An 18,265-nucleotide genomic window follows, 5' to 3' on the forward strand; every position below is an offset into this window, starting at 1 on the left:
GAAAAAGTATTTAACAAAATTCAACATCCTTTCCTGTTGAGAACACTTCAAAGGATAAGAATAAAAGGGAAATTCTTCAACATGATAAAGGGAATATATGATAAACCCATAGCTAACATCATCCTTGGGGAAAAACTGAAAAATTTCCCCCTAAGAATAGGAAGAAAACAAGAATGTCCACTATCACCATTGTTATTCAACATTATGTAGGAAGTTTTAGCCAGAACAATTGGATAAGAAAAAGAAATACAAGGCATCAAAATTGGAAAGGAAGAAGTAAAACTCATTGTTTGCAGATGATATGATACTATATGTGGAAAACCCTGAAAAATTCATAGCAAAACTATTAGAGCTAATAAATGAGTACAACAAAGTGACAGGTTACAAGATCAACACTCAAAACTCTGTAGTGTTACTATACACTTGTAATGAACAATCTGAGGGGTAAATCAAGAAAAAAATTGCGCTTACAATTACAACCAGAAGAATGAAATAATTAAGAATAAATTTAAATTTAGTTAAAGAGACAAAAGACCTATAGAAAGAAAACTGCAAGAAATTCTTAAAAGAAATCATGGAAGACCTAAATAAATGGAAGGGCGTACTGTGTTCATGGATTGGAAGACAAAATATAGTTAAGATTCTAATTCTACCTAAATTGATTTACAGATTCAATACAATACCAATTGAAATCCCAAAAACTTACTTTTCAGAAATAGAAAAACCAATAACCGAATTTATCTAGTATGGTTTTTTATTTGGTCAAAAGAGTCTTTAATCTCTGTGATATCCACTATTTTTCTATTTATTCTTTCAAACTCCTCTTTATGCTCATCTACATTCTTCTTTATCTCCTTTATGTCATTTACAATCCCACTTATTTTATTAAGTAGAGTTGTAAGAACATCTTTGATTAGTTGTTCCGATGTCTGTGCTTCCTCTGGTGTTTTAATTTGGTCATTAGGCAGGGTTATATCAGTCTGCATGTGATATGCTTAGTGATCTTCTGCTGTCTTCATGGCATGTAAATATCTTGCCTGGTTTACTTTGGGGGTTGATTTCTTTCAGTAGTCTAAGGCCTTGTGTTTGTGGGATGGATGTACAGCAGGGATCAGGGTACGGGGTAGGACACTCAGTGCAATGATTTGTTTCAGGGCATTTATAGGCACAGGTTGGGGATGTTAAGCTGATGCTTGTGAACATGGACATCCAGTGGCCAGGGAGTATTTATCTGTGTGGGTGCACCAGTCTGGGGGGCTTAACACTGGTGTGTTCTGGTCTAAGGCATGGGGCCCTTTGTGTGTATGCAAAGAGATGTGGCAGCAGGTTGGTCTAAAATTTTCATTGATTGGGGGCAAATGTGACCCAGCTGTGCAAGTCAGCACTTTCTCAGACCTGGGAATTGTGGCTGAGGGCTGTGTGCATATGTAGTTCTAGGACTGCTGGAAACTTAGGTTCCAAGAGCTGAATGATGTGATTGGAGGCCTGTGCACATGTATGGGTCTAGGAGTGCCATTAACTGATGTGTTGAACTCAGCGGGGGTAGGGTGAGGCTGTGCAACCCTATGGGCAGGGGGGCAGGGGTAGCCTGGGTATGGAGGTTAGTGTCCACAGCCTTTATGCACTGGCAACAGCCTTCAGGGAACAGAGAAGGGGACGTAGATTGGGATGTACTTGGGGTGGGGGTGTGGAACAGATATGTGCACTAGGTACTGGTGGGATGGGGGTGTCTGTAGCATAGAGAATGAGAGCAGGTGGTAGAGATCAGGTGCGTGGGGTGTGGGGTGAGTTGCCAGTCACAGGGCTGCACTGGCGGGAGTAACGTGCCTATAGAATGCAACCTGGCTTACTCCCTAGTCCCTGGCTCCCATCCATGCCCTCCTGTAGCCTCTGTGCTTCCATGCCAGACTCCAGCTTTCTACTTCTCAGTTCCTTGACTTCTGAAACTAGGGCCACCCTATGTGGTGCAGAAGGCTTTCACAGGTCAGCGCACTCTTGAATCTCCACTTCAATTGCCCTTCTGTCCCTTCCCTAACTTTTTCATGGAGCAGAGTTGATCTCAAGCTACTCTATTCTACCATCTTCCCATAAACCTCCGTTCATGTCCTTTTGTACCTGACATATTTCACTCAACATAGTATCCTCAAGGGACTGATATGAAAGGTACATTAGACCCAGAAGTCTGGATTGGTTTTTAATAAGGGAATTTATTTAGTTACAACATCATAGTTATTCAGAGGAAAAGCAGCTGGCTTTCCTCAGGCTTTCTCTGTCACATGGGAAGGTGCACGGTGATTACTGCTGGTCTACTTTCTTGGCTTCTAGGTTCCAATGGTTTTCCCCAGAGTGATTCCTTTCTGTATCTCCAAATGTCTGGGCTGAGCTACAAGTGCTGAGATGAGGTATGCTGCACGGCTGGGCTCTATTCTGACCTCTCTCTTTTAAGTCTCCAGCTAATTAAATTAAACCTCACTCATTGTGGAAGGCACCCCCTGTAGGCAACAGCAAATATAGTCAGCTGTAGATGAATTTCACATATTGATGATTTAAGTACACAGCAACAAAACAGGGCATCAATACTTGGGCAATTTAACACCTGAACTTAACCATCATACCATGTTAGTTGCTTATTCTCATAAATTCAACTTAATCTGATTATAGGTTGTTAGTTGGGCAGAGACCCATTGGCCCTATGTAAATCTTTTCCTAGATGCAGTGACTAAGATCTCTGGATATTGGTTTTGGAGATTCCCTCCTGAGGGCTGGTGAAAAGTGGCTGAGAGAAATGCATATTGGGTCTGCTAGTCACTTGTTATTTCAAAATCTCAATTGTTGGTCTCTTAACATGCCCCAAGAGACCTGTTTTTCTGGTATTATTATTCTTGGACTGAGAGATTATTGTTTTCTACCTCCCACTATGTTCTTGTTAGGGTTTCTAATGAAAGCACTACATTCTATTGGAAAATTCTTAGGAGAATAAGACCTAGAGTAATGAAGAATAATGAAATCCAGCATGTTTCCTCTGAACCCACAGCTGCCCTGGCCCTTCCTACCTGCCTCTTACTGCCATAGTTCCATGCAAATGTCTCAGCTGGGTTTATGTTAGCCATTCTTGTGGTTAGGCATCAAGAATTTAAAAATAGACTAAGGGTCATGTCTATATATTTTTTAGGCACTGGAGATTATTCCAAAACTGTTAAACATCTAATAAATGTTTCACTGTGTGTACTTTGCAATTTCAGTACTAGAAGATATAGAGAAAAGTCTGAAATCATTTGTTGGCCAAATCTATTAAAGGTAATATGGATTTACTGAAGAATTGTTCTGGTCTTTAATATGCACCATATATATTCAAGAAAGAGTATAAACCTGTTCAATCATGGTGTACTCTTCTCAAGGTATATTTTGTTCAACACACCTGAGGAGAACAATTTGAGAAATGTTCATCTATGTCAACTTAGCATGTTTTCTGTGAATTTTTTTTATCTGCTTACCTTTTCTAAGCCTTTTATGGCAGAGGTTCCTAAGATTCTCTTCCATGACAAAATCCTCTAGGAAAAGCTTTGCCATTTTTTCAAGGAGTTGTAGGATAGCAAATAATCTAGAAGTTATGTTTTCAAGGAGAATGCATCTACAACAAAGACATAAGCTTTGGATTTATCTTAATTGTCATATTTGTAAAGCAGGAGGACATTTGCTATTATTTTCTTACTGTATTCTTGTCCCTATCTCAAAGTACAGTTTGCTGTTAACATAGATTGGGGACAGAAAAACGTTGAAAGCAGCAAACTTTGGTTTTAGAGAAATGATCTTCGATTTTAAAGAAGCATTATTTGTTATCAACTCTTCTTTTTTAAAAAATTGCCATATAGATTACGTTTCATAAAATTAACCCTTTAAAATGTACAACTGAGGGGCTTGAGGTATATTCAGAGTTTTACAATCATCACCACTAATTCTAGAACATATGCCCACCATTCCCGACTCTCCCCACCCCTGTCAAACAATGAACTTCTTTCTGTTTCTATGGATTTGTCAATTTTAGACATTCTATATAAGGTGAATCATGCAATACATTGATTATTGTATCTGGTTTCTTTCACTTGGCATAATGATTTCAAGTTTCATGCATGTTGTAATGTGTATCAGTATTTCATTACCTTTTACCCTTTCTATGGGTATAGCACATTTTGGTTTTCTATTCATCCCTGATGGACATTTGGATGATTTCTGCCTTTTGACTATTATCAGTAATACCCACAATTGGGTGAATCACATCTCCATGGAGACAATCTAATCAAAAGATTCCTATCTACATTACTGAATAGAGATTAAAAAGTAAAGGTTGCTCCTACACAATTGGATCAGTATTAAAACATGGATTTTCTATTGTACATAATCCTTTCAAACCAGCACATATGGTAACTCCCTGTTTAATGTTTTTTAGGAACAAAGAAATAGTTTTCAAAAGTGATTTTACCATTTTAGTTTTCCAAAAGCAAGATATGAGAGATCTAATTTCTTCACATCTTCATGAAAAGTTAATTTTCTTTTTGATTATTTTCTTTTTGATTATACCCACTATTCCAGTGGGTATGAATAAGTATCTAATTATGTTTTTTACTTTCATTTCCATAATAACTAAAGACATTAAGCATGTTTTCAGTGTTTATTGTCTATGTGTACATCTTTTTTCAAGAAATGACCATTCAAATCCTTTGTTCATTTTTTTTAAACTAGGTTATTTGTTTTATATTCTTGAGTTACCTTTCTGCACTCTGAATACTAAGAAACTTATCAGAGAAATGATATGTGAATATTTTCTTTATTCTGTGGTGTATCTTTACAATTTCTGATGGTGTCCTTTAAAGCGCACAATGTTTAAATTTAATTTTCTTGCAGTCCAATTTATCTATTTTCTCTTTTGCTGCTTGCACTTTTGATTTCATATCTTAGAAACCATTGCCTAACACAAGGTCACTGAAATTTGCTCTTAGTCTTTCATTTAAGAGTTTAATAATTTTGGTACTAGCGTGTAGGTCTTTGATACACTTTGGGTTAATTTCTATATGTGATATAAGGTAAGGATGCAACTTCATTCTTTTGCATGTGGATAGTCAGTTGTTTCAGCACCTTTTGTTAAAATGACCATTCTTTTCCCATTGGATCAATTTGGCACACTCATCAAAACTCAGTTGATGAATGGGTTTAGTTATTACTCTTTCCTGGAATCCATTGATCTATATGTCTAACATTATTGCAATACCAACTATCTTGGGCACTGTAGTAATTTTTGAAGTTGGGAAGAGTGAGTCTTCCAAATTTATCCTTTTTAAAGATTGTTTTGATTATTCTGTATCCCTTGTCTTTGCATATGAATTTTAGGGTTAGCATCTCAATATCTGCAACAAAGTGAACTAGAATTTTTAAATAAGAATTAAGTTGAATCTTATAGGTCAATTTTGGGAGTATTATCTTATTAGCAATATTGTTTTCAAAACAATAAGCGTGTATCCTTACATTTCCTTAAGGCTTTAAAAATTTCTTACAATTATGTTTCATTGATTTCAGTTTATGGAAATCTTGCACTATTTTTGTTATATTTGCTCCTAAATGTTGCATTCTTTTTGATGCTGTAAATTTAAAAGTTTTCCTTTTATAATTAATTTTTATTTAAAAACACTTTATATGCACCAAGAGACCCCCCATCTTCCCATTTTCCCTAAACCCCATCCCTTGGTAAACTCTAATCTACTTTCTGTCTCTTTGAATTTGCTATTCCCAGATTTCTCATATAAGTTACATCTATAATATCTGTCCTTATGTGTCTCACTTATGTCACAAAGCATACTTTCAAGGTCCTTATATGTTTCAGCATATCTCAGAAGTTGATTCTTTCTTATGGCTAAATAACAGTCTATTGAGTGTATGGACCACATTTGTTAAGCCATCATTTGTTAATGGATGCTTTGTGTTTTGTTTTTTGTTTGTTTGTTTGTTTTAGACTAATGTGAATAATTCTGGTATGAACATTGGTGTACAAAAATCTGTTTGAAGCCCTACTTTCAATTTTTTTGTGAACATACCTAGGAGTGCAATTCTGGGTCATGTGTTGATTCTATATTAAAGTTCTGAGGAAACACATATTGCTTTCCAGAATGGCTGTGCTATATGACATCACCACCAATGATGCACTAAAATTCCAATTTCTCTGCATTTTATGCAACACTTGTTTTCTTCCATCGAAACATACTGGTCATCTTCATGGGTGTGAAGTGGTATCTCATTATGATTTTGATTTGTACTTCTTATTTCTAATGATGTTAAGTATCTTTTTATATATTATTGGTTATCTATACAACCTCTTTTGGAAAATGTTCAAGTGCATTGCCACTTTTAAATTAGGTTGTTTGTTCTCTTTTTTATTGTTTTGTAAAAGTTCTTTATGTATTATGTATATTGAACTTTAACAGATGTAAGTTTTTTCTAATGTTCTCTTCTCTATGTTGTCTTCTCACTTGGTCTTTCAATTTTGGTGAAGTTTAAATTATATACCATTTCTTTTGTCACTCATGTGTTTTGACATCTGTTTAAAGCTGCCAGAATGCATTTCTCTGTCACATGGGAAGGCACATGGTGATGACTGCTCGCCTTCCCTTTTGGCATCTGGGTTCCAACAGCTTTCTCTGGGTGATTCCTTTTGCATCTCCAAATGTCTGGGTTTGGCTGTGAGTGCTGACATGAGTTATGCTGAGCTGCTTCTCTCTCTTCTGAACTCTCCTTTTTAAAACCCATTCATTGTGGAAAGCAATCCTTATCTGACTGCAGATATCAATCTGCAGCCATATCGTAAATCATGTCATCAGCCATAGATGAATTTCACATACTGATGATTTAAGTCCACAGCAGCAGAACAATGGCACATCATCACTTCACTAAGTAAACACCTTAACCTAACTATCACATATCCACCCCTTGTCAACTTGGCAATACATACACATTTATATATATATATCATATTAAACCATACTTAATCTCTAAATAGAAAACAATAAGAGTTATATTTTTCACCTAACAGTGATGACATATCCTGTATACAGCACACTAATTCTTTCAACATGCAAAATACATTCATTTCACCACAATATCACAAAAGCCTTAAATCATTTTAGTAACAATACAATTACAATTCTATTCTACTTTGCAAGCTACCAGAATGTGATATACCAGAAACAGAACAGCTTTTAAAAAGGGGGAATTTATTAAGTTGCAAGTTTACGGGTATAAGTCCTTGAAAATGTCCAAATTAAGGCCTTGATTTGTTTACTGGAATCCTTTAAAAGATGAAGTATTTTGGAGCAAGTTTCAAAATGCTACAGAACCACAAAGCAGAAGGTTCACCAACCAGCCACCTTTGGAGATGTAAAAAGAAAATGCCTCCCAGGGAGCTTCATAAAGCAGGAAGCCTGGAAGGGAAGTTAGCAGATGCTGTGTTCAACATGTGCCTTTCCAGATGAGAGAAAAACCCTGACCATGTTCTCTATGTGCTTTTCCACTTGAGAGGGAAACCCTTAACTTCATTGGCCTTCTTGAACTAAGGTATCTTTCCTTGGATGCCTTAACTTGGACATTTTTATAGACTTGTTTTAATTGGGACTTTTTTTGACCTTGGAAATGCAAATTGGCAACTTATTAAATCCCCCTTTTTAAAAGCCATTCTGTTTCTGGTATATCGCATTTCAGCAGTTGGCAAACTAGAACAGAATCCATCTCACACCCATTTGAATGGTTACTAGTTAATTAAAATGGAAAATAACAGAAAAACATGAACACATTTTTGTTTTGGGGAATGAAAATTGGTGCAGCATCTGTGGAAAACAGTTTGGTAATTCCTCAGAAAGATAAATACAGAATTAACATATGATTTGCCAATCCCACTTCTAGATATATGCCCCCAAAAATTAGACACTGGGGCTGAACAGATATTTTCACAACGAATTTCCATAGCTGCATTCTTCAAAATAGTAAAAAAGTGGAGGCAACCCAAGTGTCAATAAACAGATGAATGGATAAATGCTATGTGGCATAACACGTACAAAGGAATATTAGTGAGTACTAAAAATCAATGAAATTCTAATGCATGCTACAACATGAATGAACCTTGAACACTCCATATTGAGTGGAATGAGCCAGATATAAAGAAAAAATATTGTTCAATCTCACTTTTATGAAATAAGTAGAATATGCACTTTTATAGATTAAGAAGCTATAATAGTTGTTACTGGGACCCATTAATATGAATGGGACATTAATGCTTAGTTGGCCCAGAGTTTCTCTTTGGCATGATGGGAAATTTTAGCAATGGATAATGATGATGGAGGCAGAACTATGTGAACATAATTAACACCAGTAATTTATTCATTTCAACACGGATGAAATGGGAAATTTTAAGTTTTATATGCTAGAGAAAAATAGAAATTTACAACACAAAGAGTAAATGCTAATGTAAACTGTGGACTATATTTAATGATATAATTATAGTTACAATGCTTTAATAATTGTAACAAAGTTACCACATTAATGCAAACTATGCATATGGCAGGGTATATGGAACCTCATACTTTTTACATGATTTTTCTGTAAACCTAAATTTTATGTAATAAAAATTCATATGGAAATATAAGGGTCTCTGAATATGCACAAGTAGTTTGGAAAAGAAGAATATTGTAGGAGGACTCAGACTTCTTGACTTCAAAACATACTACAAGGTTATAGAAATCAAAGCAACATGGTACTGGAATAAAGATAGGCAAATAGACCAATGAAATTGAGTTTAAAATACAGAGATAGACTGACACATCTAAGGCTAATTGATTTTTGAAAAGGGTGCCAAGTACATGCAGTGCAGAAAGTATAGTCTCTTCAATAATAGATGTCGGGAAACTGAATATTCACATGCATAACGTAAAGTTGGATCTTTACCTCACACTATGTATAAAAATGAACTCAAATTGGATCAAGGACCTAAATACAAGAGCCCAAAACCATAAAATTCTTAAAAAAAAAAGCATAAAGTCAGACTTTTGACCTGGCATTCCATGACAATTTCTTTGATTTGACACTGATATGGACAGCAATCATCATTGGGTGCCTTCCCATGGGATAGAGAAACTAAAATGAAATCTAGCTGCCTTTCCTGAGAAGAATTATAAATTTGTAACTAAATAAATCTCCTTATTAAAAGCTGATCCATCTCTGGTGTGTTGCATTCCAGCAGATTTAGTAAGCTAAAACAGATTTTGGTAGCAAGAGTGCTGATACAGTTTTCAAATACCAGACATGTTGGAACAGTTTTTTAAATGGATAAGGGGAAGATATTGGAAGACTTGTGATGATTTTGACAGTGATGGCCTGAATTGCTTTGAAGAGACTGTTGGTAGAGGTGTGGATTCTAAGGATACATTTGATAAGGTTTTAGGCAGAAACGATGAACATGTCATTGAAACCTGAAAGGAAGACATTCTTTGTAGATGGAAAGTAGAATTTGAGAGTAATGAGCTTGTATATTAAATAGAAGAAATTTTGAAACTAAATGTGGAAAATTCAGTCTGGTTACTTCTTGAAGTTTATAGTAAAATGCAATAGGAAAGAGATAAACTAAGGACTGAACTCTTGTGTACAAAGAAACCAGAAATTGATGATCTGGAAAATTCTGGGCTTCCAGGAAGGAGACCCCAAAGAGTAGTGCCGCATGAGAGGATTTGACCAAATATGGAAGCTTTTAGCCATTACAGGATAAAGGAGGATTTCAGATGGAGTTATCCAGAAAGGATTTGTAGAAAGTCCTCTGTCTGATGGGCAGGATCCCAGTGCACTGCACAGAAAACCAACAAGATTGTTATGGGATGTGTATAAATAGAACCACTGTCAATCTAGACTAAAAGGGACAGGAAGGAGACAAATTGAAGGAAAAATTACTTTAGAGGCAAAATCATTGAAGTTAAGGTCTGTAGCCAGGAAATCTCAGGCCAGGAGAGAAGACTCATTTGCATACATGGAGAGGATCAGTTTTTCCCAGAAACAGGGGTGGGCTTTTCAATTCGTTGCTCGGGAAGAGTTGTGCCAACCCAGCCATTAGAGAGAGTGGAGCGCATAAACCAGGGATTGAAGTGAGCCTGGCTGCAATTCAATCATTCTGGAGGGGTTGAGAGTGTACCCCAGAGATGACAGAGATCTTGGTTGCTGCCCTGAAGCTTGAAGAGGGTAAAGCTGAGAAAAATGTGGTCTCCCAAATGTTCCCCAATATTGCAACCAACCCAGGGTTTGGAGAGAGCAAAGCCACCATGTAGGTCCTTGGAAAGTGTGGGAATGACATTTTCGAAAGCTATGAGGGTAAATGACTCTCAGACTTTGAAATCTAATGGAGTTTGCCCTGCAGGTTTTCAGAATTCTTTAGAACCACTGACCCCTGTGTTCCTTCCAATTTCTCCCTAATGCAATGGGATCATTTATTTTATGACTATTCCTTCTTTGCGTATTGGAAGCTGATAACTTGCTCTATGTTCACAGTTCCAAAGCCAGAGGATAAATTTGCCTTTAGACAGACCATGGCTGTAAATCATTTTGGCAAGATTTTGCTCGATTTCTGAGTTTGTATTTGTGTCAATTTGAGTCTGTTCTGTAGCCCAGAAAGTACATGTTCTTTAATCCTCATTCAATATTGCTGCGTGTGAGTATTTTGTTGTTTCCATAGAGATGTGATGCACCCAATCATGGGTGGTAACTTGATTAGATGGGTTCCAAAGAGATGTGTCTCTACACATTCAAGGTGGGGTTGCTTATTGGAAACCTTTAAGAGGGAACCATTTTGGAAAAAGCTTGATAGCCCACACAGCTAGAGACCTTTGGAATTGAAAAAGAAAATGCACCCTGAGAGGTTCAGAAAACAAGAAGCCAGGAGAGAAAGCTATCAGACTTCACTATGTGCCCTTCCAGCTAAGATAGAAACCTTAAACCTCATCTTCCTTTTTAGTGAAGGTAACCTCTTTTTTGCCTTAATTTAGATATTTTCATAGCTTTGCCATAATTTGGGCATTTTCATACCCTTAAATCTGTAAACTTGCAACTTAATAACCCCCCTCCCCATTCTAAAAGCTTTTCCATTTCTGGTATATCACATTCTGGCAGCTTGCAAACTAGAACAGATTTTGGTACAAGAGAAGTGGGGTACTGTTGAAGTTTGCAAATACCAAATATGTTGGTATGGCTTTTTTATACAGATAAGGGGAAGATTCTGGAAGAGTTGTGAGGAAATTTTAAGAGAAGGCCTAGAATGCTTTGAAGAGACTGTTGGTAACAACATGGACTCTAAAGATAGGATTGAGGAGGCTCTAGAGAGAAATGAGGCATGTGTTAATGCAAACTGGCAGGAAGATGATCCTTGTTTTAGAATGGCAGACGATCTGGCAAAATTGACTAGTGGCTTTGGTTGGAAGGTAGATTTTTAAAATCATGAACTTGGATATTTAGCAGAAGAGATTTCCAAATTAAATGTGGAATGTTCAGCCTGGGTTTTCCTTGCAGCTTATAGTGAAATATGAGAGGAAAGAGATAAGCTGAGAACTGAATTCTTGGGTATGAAGAAACCAGAAATTGATGGTCTGTAAAACTCTGGGCTTCAAGAAAACAAGACCAGAGAGAATAATGCCCCACATGAGGATTTAACCAAACATGTAGCCAGTCAGGCATTTCACAAAAAGCCAGGATTCGAGATGGAACACTACAAGAAGGACTCATCAAAACTCCTTTTGTTTAATGAGCATGATTCTAGCATATTGCATAGAAAGCCAGCACAAGTGCTTTTGGATCTATATAAATGGAACCACTGGTAGTCTGGACTAAAAGTCTCAAAAAAGGGACAAAGTGAAAGTTAAATGTCTTCAAAGGCAGAACCATGAAGACTAAGATCTGAAGTCAAGAAGCCTCAAGACAAGAGAGCAGACCCACCCAAGCACTTGGAGATGGTGAGCTTGCCTCAAAGGCAGAGGATGGGCCCTCCATCTCATTACAGTGCAAGAGTTGTGCCACCTCAGATCTTGGAGAGGGTGGAGCACATTCCTTGGGGATTGGAGAGAACCTGGCTGTCACCATATGGAGAGATTGAGCATGTGCCCCAGAGATGACAGAGAACCCGAGCATGGCCGCAATGTTTGGAGAAGGTGAAGCTGAGAAAAAGGTGGTCTTCCTAATTTCCCCAAGGTTACATTCAGACAGAGGGTGACCACTGCATAGGCCCTTGAAAATGGTGGGATGGCTGCTTTATAAAGCCCTGAAGGGAAATTACTCAAAGACTTTGAAATCTAATTGTGTTTTCCCTGTAGGTTTCCAAAACTGTTTGGATCCTGTTACCCTTTTGTTCCTTCCAATTTCTCCCTATGGAAATTGGAATATATATGTTGTGACTGTCCCTTTTTGTATATTCACAGCAGATAACTATTTCTGTGTTTTACAGGCCAAGAGCCACAGAAGAATTTTGCCTTAGGACAGGCCATACCTGTAGCTGACTTTATGAGTTTTTTATAGTTCCTGACTTTGTATTGTATTTGTATTTCTACTAAAGTGGCTTAAAGCTTTCTAATATTGTGATGGAATGAATATATTTTGCATTTGGCAAGAACGTGTCATTCTGGGGTCCAAAGACCAGAATGTATTGGGTTGAATCTGTTGTGTACCCCAGAAAAGCCAAGTTATTTTTTCCAAAGAAGAAATTTAAATGGCCAAAAAGCATGTGAAAAGATGCTCAACATCGCTTGCTGTTAGGGAAATGCAAGACAAAAGCAGAATGAAATATCTGTTCATATCTACTAGAACGTCCACTATTAAAAGCACAGAAGGCTACAAATATTGAAGAGGATCTTTAGAAATAGGAACACTCACTGCTGCTGAGCTGAGTAAATGGCACAGCTACTATGGAAGACAGCTTAGTGGTTCCTCAGGAATCTAAGCATAGAATTGCCATATGATTCAGCAATCCTGTTACTGGGTCTAAACTGGGAACAACTTAAAGCAGAGGCATGAACAGACATTTGCACGCTAATCTTCATAGAGTCATTATTAACCTTTGCCAAAAGATGGAATCCACCCTAGTGTCCACTGACAGAGAAATGGATAAACGAGCTGTAGTATATACATATGATGGAATATTATTCAGCTGTAAGAATGAGGTTTTGATGCATGCAACAACATGAATGAAACTGGATGTCATTGTGTTAAGTGAAATAAGTCAGGCACAAAAGCACACATGTTGTATGATCTCAGTGATATGAACTAACTATGATGAATACATAGAATTAGAATCTAGAATATAGTTTACCTGGTGTGCTGGTTTGAAAAAATTATGTACCCTAGAAAAGCCATGTTTTAATCCTGATCCAATCTTGTGGGAGCAACCATTTCTTATAATTCCTATTCAATAGTGTAGGTTAAAATCTTTTGAATAGGTTATCTCCATTGACATGTGACACACCCAATTGTGGGTATTAACTTTTTTATTACATGGAGATGTGACTTCACCCATTCCAGGTGGGTCTTGATTAGTTTACTGTAATCCTTTGAAAAAAAACATTTTGGAGTGAGCACAGAGCCATGAGATCCACAGAACCCACAGAGACAGAGACCTTTGGAGGTGAAGAAGGGAAACGCCCCTAGAGATTCTGTATTCAATGTTACAGCTTCATGGGTTAGAAAAGGCATTGACAGATTATTTGGATGGATGGCTGAAACACGGATCAAAATGTGGCTGACATTACCTGAGATTGAAATGCCAGAACTGCCTTGGTATAATGTAGATGAGAGGATCCAATGGCTTAGAGAGATTGGAATATTAGAGCATATTTATCATGAAAAACCAACTCATACACCCCAGGAATGTCCAGAGGATGCACCTTTTACCAGAACTGTGAGAATTAAATTTGTGAGACTAGCTCCATCATCCCTGAAGAGCTCCCTAGTTGCTTTTCTCTGTAGGTCAGATATTACTGTGGGGACTGCTGTCATTGAGTTGGAATCCTTAAACATAATGGGAACGATTGGATCCCGAGTTGGCAAAAGCCAGGTGGCAGCACTGAATTGCCAAAGACAAGGTGAACATGGCTATCATAATGGACAGCAGACTCAAGGCAGGAGTCAAAATATCTGACTTGCAGAGACTTCTGGCATTGAATAGTAGATAATGGGGTACCTAGAAGTACAATAGATGGACAGTCTACTAAATTCTTGTTTGAGCTTTATAAGCAGAAAACTTCTAGGTCAAGTGAACAGAAGACTGACTTGTATTACAAAAACAGAGTCATGGCCCCTTAATCAATTCCAAGACTTGAGGAATTTACAGAACCAGAGCCCCTTGAGTGAGGGGGAGGCCAGTTCGCTATGGGGGAGAACCCTGTTACAATCCACAAATTTATACTGCTAATCATCTTCCTAGCCATCTCCAAGAAGACCTTCAGCCTTTTACCAGGGTAACTTTGCATTGGGGGAAAGGAAATGATCAGATATTTGGGATTTATTAGACACTGGTTCAGAAGGGACATTAATTCTAGGGGACCCAAAATGTCACTCTGGTCCACCATTCAGAGTAGGTACTTATGAATGTCAGGTGATTTATTGAGATTTAGCTCAGATTCATCTCACAGTGGGTCCAGTGTGTTCCCAGACCCATTCTGTAGTTATTTCCCCAATTCCAGAAGGCATAATTGGAATAGAAACACTGAGCAACCGGCAGAATCCCCACATCGACTTTCTGAGTCTTGGAGTGAGGGCTATTATGGTAGGAAAGGCCAACTGGAAGCCACTAAAACTGCCCCTACTAAGAAAAACAGTAAATCACAAACAATACCAAATTCCTGGAGGGATTGCAGAGATTAGTGCCACTCTTATGGACTTGAAGGATGCAGGGATGTTGATTCCGAACACACCCCCATACAACTCTCTTATTTAACCTGCACAGAAAACAGACGGGTCTTGGATGATGACAGTGGATTATTATGAACTCGACCAGGTAGTGACTCCAACTCTAGCTGCTGTTCTGGATGTGGTATCATTGCTTAAGCAAATGAATACAGCTCCTGGTACCTGATGTGCAGCTATTGACATGGCAAACATTTTTTTTTTTCTCAATAGCTGTAAGTAAGGACTACTAGAAATGGTTTGTTTTCAGCTGGCAAGGTCAGAAGTATGCTTTCACTGTCCTACCTCAGGGGTATATCAACTCTCCAGCTCTATGTCATATTCTTGTCCACAGGGAACTTGTTCATCCCCCCACACACAAGCTATCACAATGACCCATTATATTGATGATATCATGTTGATTGGACCTAGCGAGCAAAAAATAGCAACTACAGTAGACTTATTGGTAAGGCATTTGTGTGTCAGAGGATGGGAGATACATCCATCAAAAATATAGGGGCCTTCCACTTCAGTCAAATTTCTAGGTGTTCAATGGTGCAGGGCATGTCAAGACATCCCTTCTAAGGTGAAGGATAAGTTACTGCACCTGGCCCCTCCTACAACTGAAAAAGAGGCACAATGCCTAGTTGGTTTCTTTGGATTTTGGTGACAACGTAATCTTCATCTGAGTGTGCTACTCTGGCCCATTTATTGAGTGACCAGAAAAGCAGCTAATATTGAGTGGGGACCTGAGCAAGAAGAGGTTCTATAACATGTCCAGGCTGCTGTACAAACTGTTTTGCCACTTGGATCATACAATCCAACAGATCATTGTTACAACTAGATCAATAACCACTCTGCCTTCAGTTATTCTTCTCTTCCTATAGCCACACATGCTCCACACTACAGCCAGTATGTTCTTTCTGAAATACTTATTATTTCCATGCCTTCCTCCGTCTAAGGAAAAATAGCATACAAATCTATTATTATGGCATATGGATATAAGCCCTTTCTTCAACTATCCCCAACTTTCTCTTTTCTGCCTTCATCTTCTGCCACTGCATCATGTCTTCTACATCCCAGTTGCACGGGACTGGTTTGTGCTAACTGAGAAAATCGTGCTCTTTCAAACCTTCTTCTCCTTTTGCCTACCATTTCCTCTTCCTTCTTCTTCACTTACTGAACTCCTCTTGTTTTAAGACTCAAAATAAACATCACCTCCTCTGTGAAGTCCTGCCCTACTTCTTCAAAGCAGTCTGATGCCCTTTCTTTTGTGTCCCATATTAATTTGTGCAGACCTTATCTTAGAATTTATCACATTTAATTATAACAATATATTTAGTGTTTACTTTCTTATGTCAGTTTACATCCCCATATCAAGGGAAGGAGTACTTAGGTAGGCTGAATAATGGCTCCACAAATATAGGGCCTAATCCTCATAAGCTGTGAATATGTTTCCTTACATGGCAAAAGGAACTTTGAAAATGTGATTATGATTATGGACCTAGAGAATGTGGAGATGATCCTCTATTCGTCAGATGGGGCCGATGTAATCACAAGTCTTTATAAACGGGTAAGCAGAAACATCAGATACATAGAAAGAGAAGATGCAAGGATGGAAGCTGGAATTAGAGAGGCAGAAAGGTGTTACACTGCTCAAAAAGGCCAGAAAACAGATTCTTCTCACCTAGAGCCTCCAGAAAGAATGCTACACTTTTTCTGGGGGGCAGACACTGGGAATTGAACCCAAGTCTCTGGCATGGCAGGTGAAAACTCTGCCTACTAAGCCACTGTGGCCCTACCTGGGCCACTGTGGCCTGCCCAATGCTACACTTTTGACATCATTATTTTTATGACTTCTAACCTTTAGAACTGGACCTGTAAGATAATAAATTTATATTGTTTTAAGCCACTAAGTTTGTGGGAATTTGTTACAGCAGCAATTGGAAATTAATACAAGCACTGACCTACTCTCATTTTGAGTTCGCAAGCATAGTGCCTAGCACATAGTGGATGGCCAGTACTAAGGAGGATTTCCTACAGAGCCAGTATAAGACATAGGCATTGTGAGACTACATGGAATCTATCTAAAATGTACCTTTTTAACTGCTTGCTGAGGCTTGAAATCCCTTTAACAACCAAAAATCCTTTGAGGTACAATTGGAGGTAAATGCCTTGAAATTTGAATGCCTGATTGAAGCAGCAAAGCAGCTGAAATGTGTGAGCCATCAGCCACTCAATTTGGCAAGGGTCAGTAATATCATCAAAATCTTCTTTGATTTAATAGGGCAGAAGGTGAAAAAAGTGCAAGAAAACCATGGGCAAAGGAAATGATGCAAGAAGATGTGGCTATGGATAGTAAAGACCTATTCCTATTTACCCCTTGGTAGGACAAATAAAAATAGAAGAGAATTTTTGTCATGGCTGGCTGCAAAGATCAACAGACATTACTCTGCTTCACATATTTTATAAATTGTTGGGTGTTTTTTAATGTAACCATAAGGAAAATAAAACAACATCCTTATGGTTTGCTTTGGATTTAGGGGAGAAAATTATGCTTAAAAACTATCTAATTCTGGCTAAAGAAAAACCATCTTTTCAAACATTGATCTGTTCTTTGAGCTGCTAAGTGTATAGGTCTGTGACAGATGGCCCTTGTTTGGAAATGTTCATTATTGGGTCTTTTTGTTTATGCAAAAGTAGGTCTAGTCTGGGGTGAAACTTGAGAGTTGAAATTGTTTTTCTTAAAAATGGAAGAGGAATTTGGAGGTTTGTCATGGCATCGAGGAGAAAGAGGAATAGAAAGGTTAATCGTATGAGGAAGTCAGAGCCAGAGAAAGCTTTTTTTTTGTCTATTTGCTGCCACCATCTCCATCAAGAGTATTATTTGAATAAATCGCAAGAGTATCATTTTATTGAATTGTTCATATTCTTTCATATATTGCTAGATAATGAAACTACAGAGATAGGCCAGGGGGCCCACAATCAGGATAGTTAAAGCCCAATTTGATTTAGATGAATACACAAGTCTAGATTCCTCCTTACATTAATCAGGCATTCATTATTGCCTTTCTCTTCTTCTTATACTTTTCTCCTTTTCCTCATTTACCTATTGATCATTTAACAAATATATATTAAGCATCTATTGTGTTACAGGTTGTAAGCTACATACTGAGCACACAAATTTGAAGTTCACTGTCTAATAAAGGTCAAGGACAAGTAAACATACTTTCTGGAAGTCATTGGAAAATTTGCATCAAATAACCTTAAAGTTGAATAGCTAATGATGCAGTAACTGTGTTCACTAGATAACAGGACAAGG

This window comes from Tamandua tetradactyla, chromosome X (genome assembly GCF_023851605.1).
Source record: "Tamandua tetradactyla isolate mTamTet1 chromosome X, mTamTet1.pri, whole genome shotgun sequence".
Lineage (NCBI taxonomy): Eukaryota > Metazoa > Chordata > Mammalia > Pilosa > Myrmecophagidae > Tamandua > Tamandua tetradactyla.